Raw genomic sequence first — 11048 nt, 5'->3', positions numbered from 1 at the left:
ACCCGGATATAGGACGGATCAGACGACTACTTGGTTACCCAAAACCATATTTTGCAAATGCCTTACTAAGACAAATGGATCATGTTATGCACCCTAAACCTAATACGATAAATGGATGTTTAATTTTCGTCTTGCATGCAAATCAATCTTTAATCCAACTCGACATCTTTTACTTGATACTTGGATTAAATTAACCAACTTAGAAAGCTCTCACATGTTAGCTTTAAATCATTGGATGCGCATTCATGCATTTAAACCGTTTTATCAACTTTTGCATTCAACCAACCAAGATCGATCAGTAGAAGCCGCTAAACGCGGGCGGGATTGGGTGTCTGATTAAAGGGTTTTTCAATACGTACCTTCACCCCTTACTCAGAAACTTTGGATAGTGGACGACCTTATCCAGGGCGTACGAGAGTCATTCTAGAGATAGGATGCTAAAGAGGGACGATTTCCTTATCTTTAGTACCTATGTCAAACGCTGCTTTGTGCTTCGATTTGACCGAGGTATAAAGTTGAATTCGAACGGGTTCCAGGCATCCCACAAATGCTTGGTGGCGACTCCGAACATCTCTAATCGTTTCGAGACCCTTACCGAGACGAAACCGACCGATCTAAAATGATCCGGTCGAAGGCATTTTTACGCCGCCGAGCGTGGCTTTCAAAAGACCGCTGCCATTATCCACAGATTGGCTGGGCATACGCAGGTGGCCCGCGACCGCGGACTGGTAGGTGGCCCCAAATCCACAGACCGGGACGTGGCCCATGTCCACAATCTGTGGCTGGCTAGCCTTTATCCGCAACCTTTCGAGGATACATCCCGAAGATGCCTCGGGTACATTTCCTTGTCGCGGCTGGCGAGCCTTACAACGCATCGCAGCTGGCGAGCCCTCCTCACATACGCACCATGGCTGGCGAGCCTTTATCCGCAACCTTTCGAGGATACATCCCGAAGATGCCTCGGGTAAATTTCATTGTCTCGGCTGGCGAGCCTTACAACGCATCGCGACTGGCGAGCCCTCCTCACATATGCACCATGGCTGGTGAGCCTTTTTCCGCAACCTTTCGAGGATACATACCGAAGATGCCTCGGGTACATTTCCTTGTCGCGGCTGGCGAGCGTTACAACGCATCGCGGCTGGCGAGCCCTCCTCACATACGCACCATGGCTGGCGAGCCTTTATCCGTAACCTTTCGAGGATACATCCTGAAGATGCCTCGGGTACATTTCCTTATAGCGGCTGGCGAGCCTTACAACGCATCGCAGCTGGCGAGCCCTCCTCACATACGCACCATGGCTGGCGATCCTTTATCCGCAACCTTTCAAGGATACATCCCGAAGATGCCTCGGGTACATTTCCTTGTCGCGGCTGGCGAGCCTTACAACGCATCGCGGCTGGCGAGCCTTACAACGCATCGCGGCTGGCGAGCCCTCCTCACATACGCACCACAGCTGGCGACCCTTTATCCGCAAACGCGCAAGGACATATCCGAAGATGCCTCAGGTATGACTCCTTCTTATGGTTGGCGAGCCTTTGTACCTAGTCTAACGGACTTTAAACGACCCGCAGACAGTCGACAAACTCTAAACTGTTCCCGACGACAGGTCCTTGACTCGTACCCTCGAGTCGCCTTGGCGTCACCCTTCCCGACGGCAGGTCCTTGGCCCGAATCTTTTCGAGCCGCCTCGACGTCGCTTGGGTCTTCAGGTTGTAATCTTCGATTGACCTGGGGACTCTACTTTGACTTTCGCCCTGTCCAAGCCTCAGTCAAAGTGGGGGCTCTTTAGATACCTAGTATCTGCTGAGACTCCAACAAACACCCAATGATTATCGGACTACAACATGTTTTGGGATAGCAACGTTTGATCGACAGTTTGTGTACAACTTTACGTCGGAAAACTTAAAACGATTTCGAAAACAAGACATTTCAAAACATTTCAAAATTACCTGGAGTGTTTAATGCACGGCGGTGGGGTCGCAATGACACTAACTTGAGTAAAAACCGACACCGGACCAAAAACCGACTCAAAAATTCAAATCCCGACTCCAACAACGAGTCAAACACAAAAACCAAAACATTTCAAACCTTCTACCTTAAGTTTTCCCGGATTCATGAATGGTCAAGTACAAAACATGTGACTACAAAACCTAGGATAGAAAAAATCATGATTGCGTTTGTTGTGAAAGTGACAACACAGCACGAAGACCCGCAACTTGGCTTGCGCCTCTTTGAGCAGCCCAGGTGGCCACGTCGCTCAAAACTCACACATCCAATCATTCTCCTATAAATACCCCTCAAATGCCACCCATTTGAGACTTACGCGAGTGTCCGCCCCCTCTTTTCTCCCTTAAAATTCTCGACTCGACTTCTTAAGTCACAATCCGACGCGTGTTTACGACCTAGCGATCGTAAACACGAGCCTTACACATGGTTTGGTACCGTCATCGTGCATTAAACCACTTGACCGACCAATTCGACCACTACACCATCACTGAACTTCTAAAACACTCTTTTACTTACCAAAACGGTTTTAAACCGAGTTTTTTCCGATCAAACGAGTTGCTACACTTACGTCGGTCACTCGCCATAACCAAACATGTAAGTATGAGGGTGTAAAAATCCTCTTTTATTATGTTTTCATTTGTTTCATGACTTTAACATGCTAAAACTTGCATAACATGAACCAAAACATGGAATAAACGAGCCAAAACTTATTTTTGTTCTGAGGCAGAAGCCCCTTAGGTCGCCAACAGGCTCGCGCCTAAATGGGGTACTCAGGCCAGAGATCAACCATCTTTGTTCTCGTCATTTCCCTTAATCCATTTTTCCAATTCGTAATCGGTTTTTACCATTTCAAGTATTTTCGAAACCTTTTTGTTTCATTGCACATGTTTTAACCATAAAGCATTTTCACCCTTGGTTCTTCATACCATGACGGTTAAATCCATGTTTCGATGATAATATTTGGTTAATGATATTTAAAAGGTATTTTAAAGCCTTTTATTTCATTTCCTTACATTTTCAAACAAGTATATTAGTCACCAACACAAAATCATCCTTGGTTCTACATACCATGCCGGATTTTAACCTGGGCACGATGATGAGTATCGACTAATCACATTCAAAATGGACTTAAAACAATTAGTCCATAACCATTTCTCAAAACTATTCATGTCAAGTTTTGTCAAATCAAACCCGACACCGAATATTATCAAAACAATGATGATTATTCGAGTCTAGTTCTTCAAATCAACAAATGCGGTCTAAAACGACCCCTACAAATCAAACCGGGTTCAAATACCCATTTTCAATACGTTTTATAATGTTTTCTAAATAGTCAGAACACGGCATACAACCGTTGGCTAACCCGCGCCTAAACAGGCTCCCCATTTCTCATTTTCAAAACCAGAGGGAGGCCCCTTACACCGCCGGCTAGCTCGCGCCTCTTATAGCTGCTGGTACAGGGCCTGTTCCCTTCCAGTATTAGTCTAGGACGATCCTGACTCCGGTTAACCCGGATATAGGACGGATCATACGACTACTTGGTTATCCAAAACCATATTTTGCAAATGCCTTACTAAGACAAATGGATCATGTTATGCACGCTAAACCTAATACGGTAAATGGATGTTTAATTTCCGTCTTGCATGCAAATCAATCATTAATCCAACTCGACATCTTATACTTGATACTTGGATTAAATCAACCCACTTAGAAAGCTCTCACATGTTATGTTTAAATCATTGGATGCGCATCGATGCATTTAAACCGTTTTATCAACTTTTGCATTCAACCAACCAAGATCGATCAGTAGAGGCCGCTAAACGCGGGCGGGATTGGGTGTCTGATTAAAGGGCTTCCCAATACGTACCTTCACCTCTTACTCAGAAACTTTGGATAGTGGACGACCTTATCCAGGGCGTACGAGAGTCATTCTAGAGATAGGATGCTAAAGAGGGACGATTTCCTTATCTTTAGTACCTATGTCAAACGCTGCTTTGTGCTTTGATTTGACCGAGGTATAAAGTGGAATTCGAACGAGTTCCAAGCATCCCACAAATGCTTGGTGGCGACTCCGAACATCTCTAATCATTTCGAGACCCTTACCGAGACGAAACCGACCGATCTAAAACGATCCGGTCGAAGGCATTTTTACGCCGCCGAGTGTGGCTTTCAAAAGACCGCTGCCATTGTCCACAGATCGGCTGGGCATACGCAGGTGGCCCGCGACCGCGGACTTGTACGTGGCCCCAAATCCACAGACCGGGACGTGGCTCATGTCCACAGATTGGCGACTCCGTTGGGGAAGGTATGTTCTTCTTAGCAATAAATTGTGTTTTGGTCTAGGTGCTCGCCAGCGGAGTCACCTAATTTCCACTATAAATACCCCATTAGTCTAATTAGAAGAGCATGTTCTTCTTAGCAATCTTTAGTGTAGTTAATATTAATTAAATCTCTCTTTAATCTTGTAATCAACAATTAATCAAGTTTTAATACAAGTTTTATTTCCTTAATCTCTCTCTTGTTTATCCTTTATTTTGGGTAATTGAAGATTATTTGGGTTATTATTGGGAAATTGACAACCTCTCAATCAAGCATCAAGTACTTCTTTTATTCTTTGCTTTATTATTGGAATCATTAGTAGGTATAATTCTCTTAATCCCTTTTTAATTATTGTTAATTACTTTCATTTATTCATCATGTTTCACTTTGTTGGTATGATTGACAACCTTGCTAACATGTTCAACATGATAATGAGTGAGTAGTCACCTAGCTAGGGTTAATGGGTAATTAGGGGTAACCAACATGGGGGATGATTCATGCTTAATCTAATATGTTTTCATGGTTTATTTGCTTGCTTGTTGTGAATCTCGACTCCTGCACATGTTATGTTTGATGAAATGCGAGCCTATGAATCCTTGCATTTTTTACCCATCACCTCTCTTTTAAACGAGACTTGTAAGACATAAACCAACTCGAGTCTCATTAGACCATGCATGTTGTTGAGTAGGAAAGACTAAGTCGACTTGTAAGTGTTGCACAATCTAACCGATTCGGCTCCGGTACCCACACTTTTCTAGGATTGTAAGATATAAACCAACTCAATCCATCACAACAATAATTGCTTGTTTATAATTTGAGAACACGTTTGTATGATCAATTACCATGAATCCCCTATGACCCCGTGACACCCTAGTGCTTTTTATCAATTGTTTACAACCCTTTAATTTCATCTTGCTTGTTACTTTCATCGCTATTTAGTTTAGTGACCTTCTATTCAAACCCCAATTGTGACATCCCTAAGACACCACTAGCTGCAATAGAAATCTCATCTCAATTCCTGTCCCTTGGGATCCGACCTTTACTTGCCTCTAATTGGCACCGCCAAACAATGGTTGAAGAGCCTTGATAAGGCTACTCTCGGAATTGATTCTTGGAAGAAATTGGCTCTAGCTTTCTACAAAAAGTTATATTCACCGAAAAAGACTAACATGCTAAGAGCTCAAATCACGGGCTTTAAGCAAAGGGATGAAGAATCTTTGTATGAAGCTTGGGAGCGATTCAAGGGAATTTGTCGCTCATGTCCTCACCATGGACATAGCAAATGGTTCTTGGTACAACAATTTTGGAACAGTCTTTATGAAGATTCAAGGAACATTCTCAACATGGGATCAAATGGAATGTTCACGGAAGTTGATGATAATCAAACTTGAAACAAAATTGAGGAAATGGCGGTCCATAACTCACAATATAGTAGACCTCGCAAGGCTACTAGAGGAGGGAAGCATGAAGTAGACTCCATTACTCAATTGGGTAATCAACTTAGTTCTCACATTGATACCATTAACTTGAAGTTTGAAAAAGCAATGGCTAGGCTTTAAGAAACCTCAAAATTACCAAAGCATCATGTTAATGCCATGACGGCATCTTCATCAATCCCAAGTGGGATATGTGAGAATTGTGGAACTTTGGGACATGACCAAAGTGAGTGTAGGGGAACAAATGAACAAGTGAATGCTTTCCAAGCATACAAGAGTGGTACCCCTCACACCAACTATTACAATGAAAACACCAAATTCCATCCAAATCTCTCAAACAAAAGCCAAAATGTTCAAAACCCTCAATCAACATACACCCCACCTCCCATGAGAAACCAAAATCAAAGACCCTTTTACAACCAAAACCAAGGTTATCAAAATCAAACTCCATACAATCAACAAAATGACCAAGGTTTGGATGTTCAAAAAGCGGTCGTCCAAATGCAAAAGAATCAACAAGAGTTTTTCACTCAAATGCAAAAAGATAGTCAAGCGAAGGAAATCACCATCAACAACATTCTAGCTCACACCAAAATGTTGGAAACCCAATTGACTCAACTAGCATCTTCAAGCTCACAAAGACAAAAGGGGCAATTACCACCTCAAAGTAATCCCCCAAGACATGAATCGGTTAGTGCCATTCACTTGAGAAGTGGCACAAGGTATGAAGCACCGAAGAAGCAAGTTGAGAATGAAGTTGTGGAAGCTAGTGACAAAAAAGAAATTGTGCAAAACTCCAAGGATGGAGAAGAAATTTAAAAGAAAAATGAAGACAAGGTCAAGGATAAGGAGCCCATTGTGATTAGACTTCCTTTTCCAAGTCGTCAAGCCAAGCCCAAATTTGATGACCAACTCGGAAAATTTATGGAAATTGTGAAGAATTTGGAAGTCTCAATTCCTTTCACAGAATTAATCAATCACATGCCGGCCTATGCAAAATACATGAAAGACATCCTCACAAAGAAGAAGTCGATCCGGAAGCTTGAAACTATCGCCTTCACTAAGGTGAGTAGTGCAATACTTAAAGGGAGTTCACCTCCAAAACTCAAAGATCCGGGAAGCTTCTCAATACCGTGTACCATTGGCGACACCACGATCAACAAAGCCTTATGTGATCTAGGGGCTAGTGTGAGTGTTATGCCGTACTCGGTGAGTAAAAGGTTGGGGATCGGAGAGCTTAAGTGCACCAATATCACACTCCAAATGGCCGATAGATCGATGAAGTCACCATTAGGGATATGGGAAGATGTTCCCGTAAGAGTTGGGAAATTTTTCATCCCGGTGGACTTTGTCATTGTTGACATGGAAGAAGACTCCAATATTCCAATCATTCTAGGAAGACCTTTCTTACACACCGCGGGTGCGGTGATTGATGTGAAGCATGGAGAGCTCACTCTAAAAGTAGGAGATGAGAGTATAACTTTCAATCTTGACAAGACCATGAGACCTCCCCGTTTGCATGAACCATGTTTTATGGTCGTTGATTATTATAGCCGAAAGGATGAAAGGAAGAAGTCGGAATTCCAATGGAAGAAGAAAATTGAAGATGCTCCATTCAAAGAGCAAAGCTTGCAAAGCTCATCAAAGTCAAGCAAAGAAGAAGATGGCCTCATTGGCAAAGATAAGAAATTGGGAGAGTTGTCTCTATCAACTCAAGAGATCTTTAGTGATCAAGTAGATGAAGTTTGTGGTCTTTGGGACGACGAGTTTGAAGGGTTTTGTAATCCCTATATTGGCAATGCTATCGATCAAGACCGACAACAAGGGCAAAGGTCTATTGAAGATCTTTATCATGATAATGAACAAGCTTTTGATTACTTCTTCAAGGTGTTGAGCAACATCAACAACACCTTGGACATGCCCCCATGACATCTTACTTTGGATGAGAGTTTGGTGGAGTCTTCCCTAAACCATCATTTATAAATATTTCTAACTCTCTAACTCGCATTTCAATTCGTACATTGCATTTTTGTCATTTTTGTATTTTTATGCATTGATCAAGATAATTATCATGTTTGAGAGAAGTGAGGGAGGGACTAATGATTTCAATTGATGTGTAGTGCTTTAGCATAGTGTGGGGATAGCAATTGCCTAGGCTACTCATGCCTTAGTAGTGCCCCCACAATGAAGAACACGAGATTTTGAAGAATGAAAAATGACAAGGGATATGCAAAGTACACGGATGGAACTGAATCCGGGTAAATGGGGAAGAATCCAAGCGGTTTGAAGAGAACCCGCCCGTCTTCAGGCAACCCGGGCGTATTGGTCAGAATCCGCCCGTCCTTCTGAGCTGAATTTTTGAAATTTTGGGACTGTTGACAAATCCGGGCGTCCTGCATAAGAATCCGCCCGTCTTCAGAAAAACGCCCGTCCTGGTAGGAAAGTCGCCCGTTGATGTGACCATAATTAGCGCACATTTAGTCCCCGAATTAGCCTCGTTCCCATGATTTTTAGTGCATATTTGGGTCATTTATTATCTTTAGTTCTTTGTTTTGCATATTCTTTGAGATTTTGATCCCTTGGTAGGAAAGGAGTAAGAATCTTGCATTTTCGTGGCAAAACGAGGCTAAATTGATCGAATCCAATGACCAAGCATCAAGGAGAGACAAGATTAGAAGGCCTTTGTACATATGATAGTAGATGAGCAATGTTGAGAAAGGATCCTTGAGTCCCCAAGGAAATCCCCAAGGAATTTATGAAGAAAAGGGAAGAAAAGAAGAAGGAATTGTGCTGAACTACAATCCGAGCGGATTGTCCCCAATCCGCCCGTCTCCCCACAGCACAATCCGAGCGATTTCCTCCAAAGACGCTCGGATTGCACCACAAGAATCCGCCCGGATTCAATCGAATCCGCTCGGATCCCACCGCCAGAATCCGCCCGTCCCGACCTTAATCCGGACGGATTCCTTCACAGCCAATTTCGTCTTCTCCAAGCTACGAAGAAAGAAGCCCTTCCTTCGAAAAATACCGGCTCCTCCTTGCTCAATCTAAAAAGTGTAATTACTAGTTTAGCCCTTAGTTAACCCTAATGCATCCTCCCTAATTTTCACTATAAATACCCCATTAGTCTAAATAGAGGAGCATGTTCTTCTTAGCAATTCTTAGGATAGTTAATATCAATCAAATCTCTCTTTAATATTGTAATCAACAATTAATCAAGTTTTAATACAAGTTTTAGTTCCTTAATTTCTCTCTTGTTCATCCTTTATTTTGGGTAATTGAAGATTATTTGGGTTATTATTGGGAGATTGACAACCTCTCAATCAAGCATCAAGTACTTCTTTTATTCTTGCTTTGTTATTGGAATCATTAGTAGGTATAATCTCTTAATACCTTTTTAATTATTGCTAATTACTTTCATTTGTTCATCATGTTTCACCTTGTTAGTATGATTGACAACCTTGCTAGCATGTTCAATATGATGATGAGTGAGTAGTTCCTTAGCTAGGGTTAATGGGTAATTAGGAGAAACCAACATGGGGGATGATTCATGCTTAAATTAATATGATTTCATAGTTTATTTGCTTGCTTGTATTGAATCTCGACTCATGCTCATGTTATGTTTGATGAAATGCGAGCCTATGAATCCTTGCATTTTTTACCCATCACCTATCCTTTCAATGAGACTTGTAAGACATAAACCAACTCGAGTCTCATTAGACCATGCATGTTGTTGAGTAGGGAAGATTAATTCGACTTGTAGGTGTTGTACAATCTAATCGATTCGGCTCCGGGACCCAAACTTTCCTAGGATTGTAAGATATAACCCAACTCAATCCATCACAACAATAATTGCTTGCTTATAATTTGAGAACATGTTTGTATGATCAATTCCCATGATTCCCGTATGACCCAATGATACCCTAGTGCTTTTAATCAATTATTTACAACCCTTTTAATTCATCTTGCTTGTTTACTTTCATTGCTATTTAGTTTAGTGACCTTCTACATCAAACCAAATTGTGACACCCCTAAGACACCACTAGTTTCAATTGAAATCTCATCTCAACTCCCGTCCCTTGGGATCCGACCTTTACTTGCCTCTTTACTAATTGTAGAGTTGTTTTGTGAAGTTATAAATTGTGTTTTGATTCGATCGTGACCCAACGACCACATCTATTTGTGAACACGAAACGGAATCCGACCAAAAAAATGGCGCCGTTGCCGGGGACGGTGTTAGCTTGATTTAGATTTCTTTAATTGCTATTAGTTGTGTCTTTCTTTGCCTTGGGGAAGTAAAACTCCTCAAGGTTTGTTCTAATTGTTTGCAAGTTGTTTGATATTTTGCATGTTTAGAAGGTCACAAGGTGACTTGGTACCTCTTGATCGTGAAATTGACAGAACTTTGACAACCAATAGAAGATTTGCTAGGAGAAATTTGAGAGGTATTAGTGAGGTTGTATATATTCAACCAACTATTGAGTTCATTAACCCTTTTGCAAGAGAAGGTGGGAGAACCCAACAGAAAACCAACCACAAAATCAACCCACAATGCCTAAGTTTTCATCACATTCCGTACCAACCGAGGATAACCTATCCAATGGTACTCCTACACCACAACATCTAACCGGAAATTTTATTGCCAAATCCGCCTTTATCCAATTAGTCGAAAGAAGCCAATTTGGGGGGATGCCTAGTGAAGACCCTCATTCTCATATGGAGGCTTTTTGTGACTATTGTGATGCGATCTCACAAACCGGTGTAACTCAAGACCAAATTCGATGGGTCTTATTTCCATTTTCTCTAATTGGCACCGCCAAACAATGGTTGAAAGGCCTTGATAAGGCTACTCTCGGAATAGACTCTTGGAAGAAGTTGGCTCTAGCTTTCTACAAAAAATTCTACCCACCGGAAAAGACAAACATGCTAAGAGCTCAAATTACGTGTTTTAAGCAAAGGGATGAAGAATCTTTGTATGAAGCTTCGGAACGGTTCAAAGGAATTTGTCGCTCATGTCCTCATCATGGACTTAGCGAATGGTTCTTGGTTCAACAGTTTTGGAATGGTCTTTATGAAGACTCAAGAAATATCCTTAATATGGGATCGAATGGGATGTTCACCGAGGTTGATGACAACCAAACTTGGAGCAAAATTGAAGAGACGGCAATCCACAATTCACAATATAGTAGGCCTCGCAAGGCTACTAGAGGAGGAAAGCACGAAGTGGACGCCGTTACTCAATTAGGTGCCCAACTAAGCTCCCATATCGATACTATCAACTTGAAG

At 42.0% G+C, this 11048-nt stretch overlaps 2 non-coding genes across 2 annotated transcripts; both read right to left on the bottom strand.

Moving 5' to 3' along the window:
- Positions 1 to 5495: 5495 nt before the first annotated feature.
- Positions 5496 to 5603, bottom strand: LOC141603250 (small nucleolar RNA R71). Its single transcript, XR_012525140.1, has one exon. It is a non-coding gene; the product is annotated as a small nucleolar RNA R71 (small nucleolar RNA).
- A 5082-nt stretch (positions 5604 to 10685) lies between these two features.
- LOC141603236 (small nucleolar RNA R71) lies at positions 10686 to 10792 on the bottom strand. The gene has a single exon (XR_012525127.1). It is a non-coding gene; the product is annotated as a small nucleolar RNA R71 (small nucleolar RNA).
- Between the last annotated feature and the right edge of the window lie 256 nt (positions 10793 to 11048).

The sequence above is a fragment of the Silene latifolia genome, chromosome 9, assembly GCF_048544455.1.
Source record: "Silene latifolia isolate original U9 population chromosome 9, ASM4854445v1, whole genome shotgun sequence".
Classification (NCBI taxonomy): Eukaryota; Viridiplantae; Streptophyta; class Magnoliopsida; order Caryophyllales; family Caryophyllaceae; genus Silene; species Silene latifolia.
Note: the sequence above shows the minus strand (reverse complement) of the source record. Positions and strands in the feature narration are given on the sequence as shown.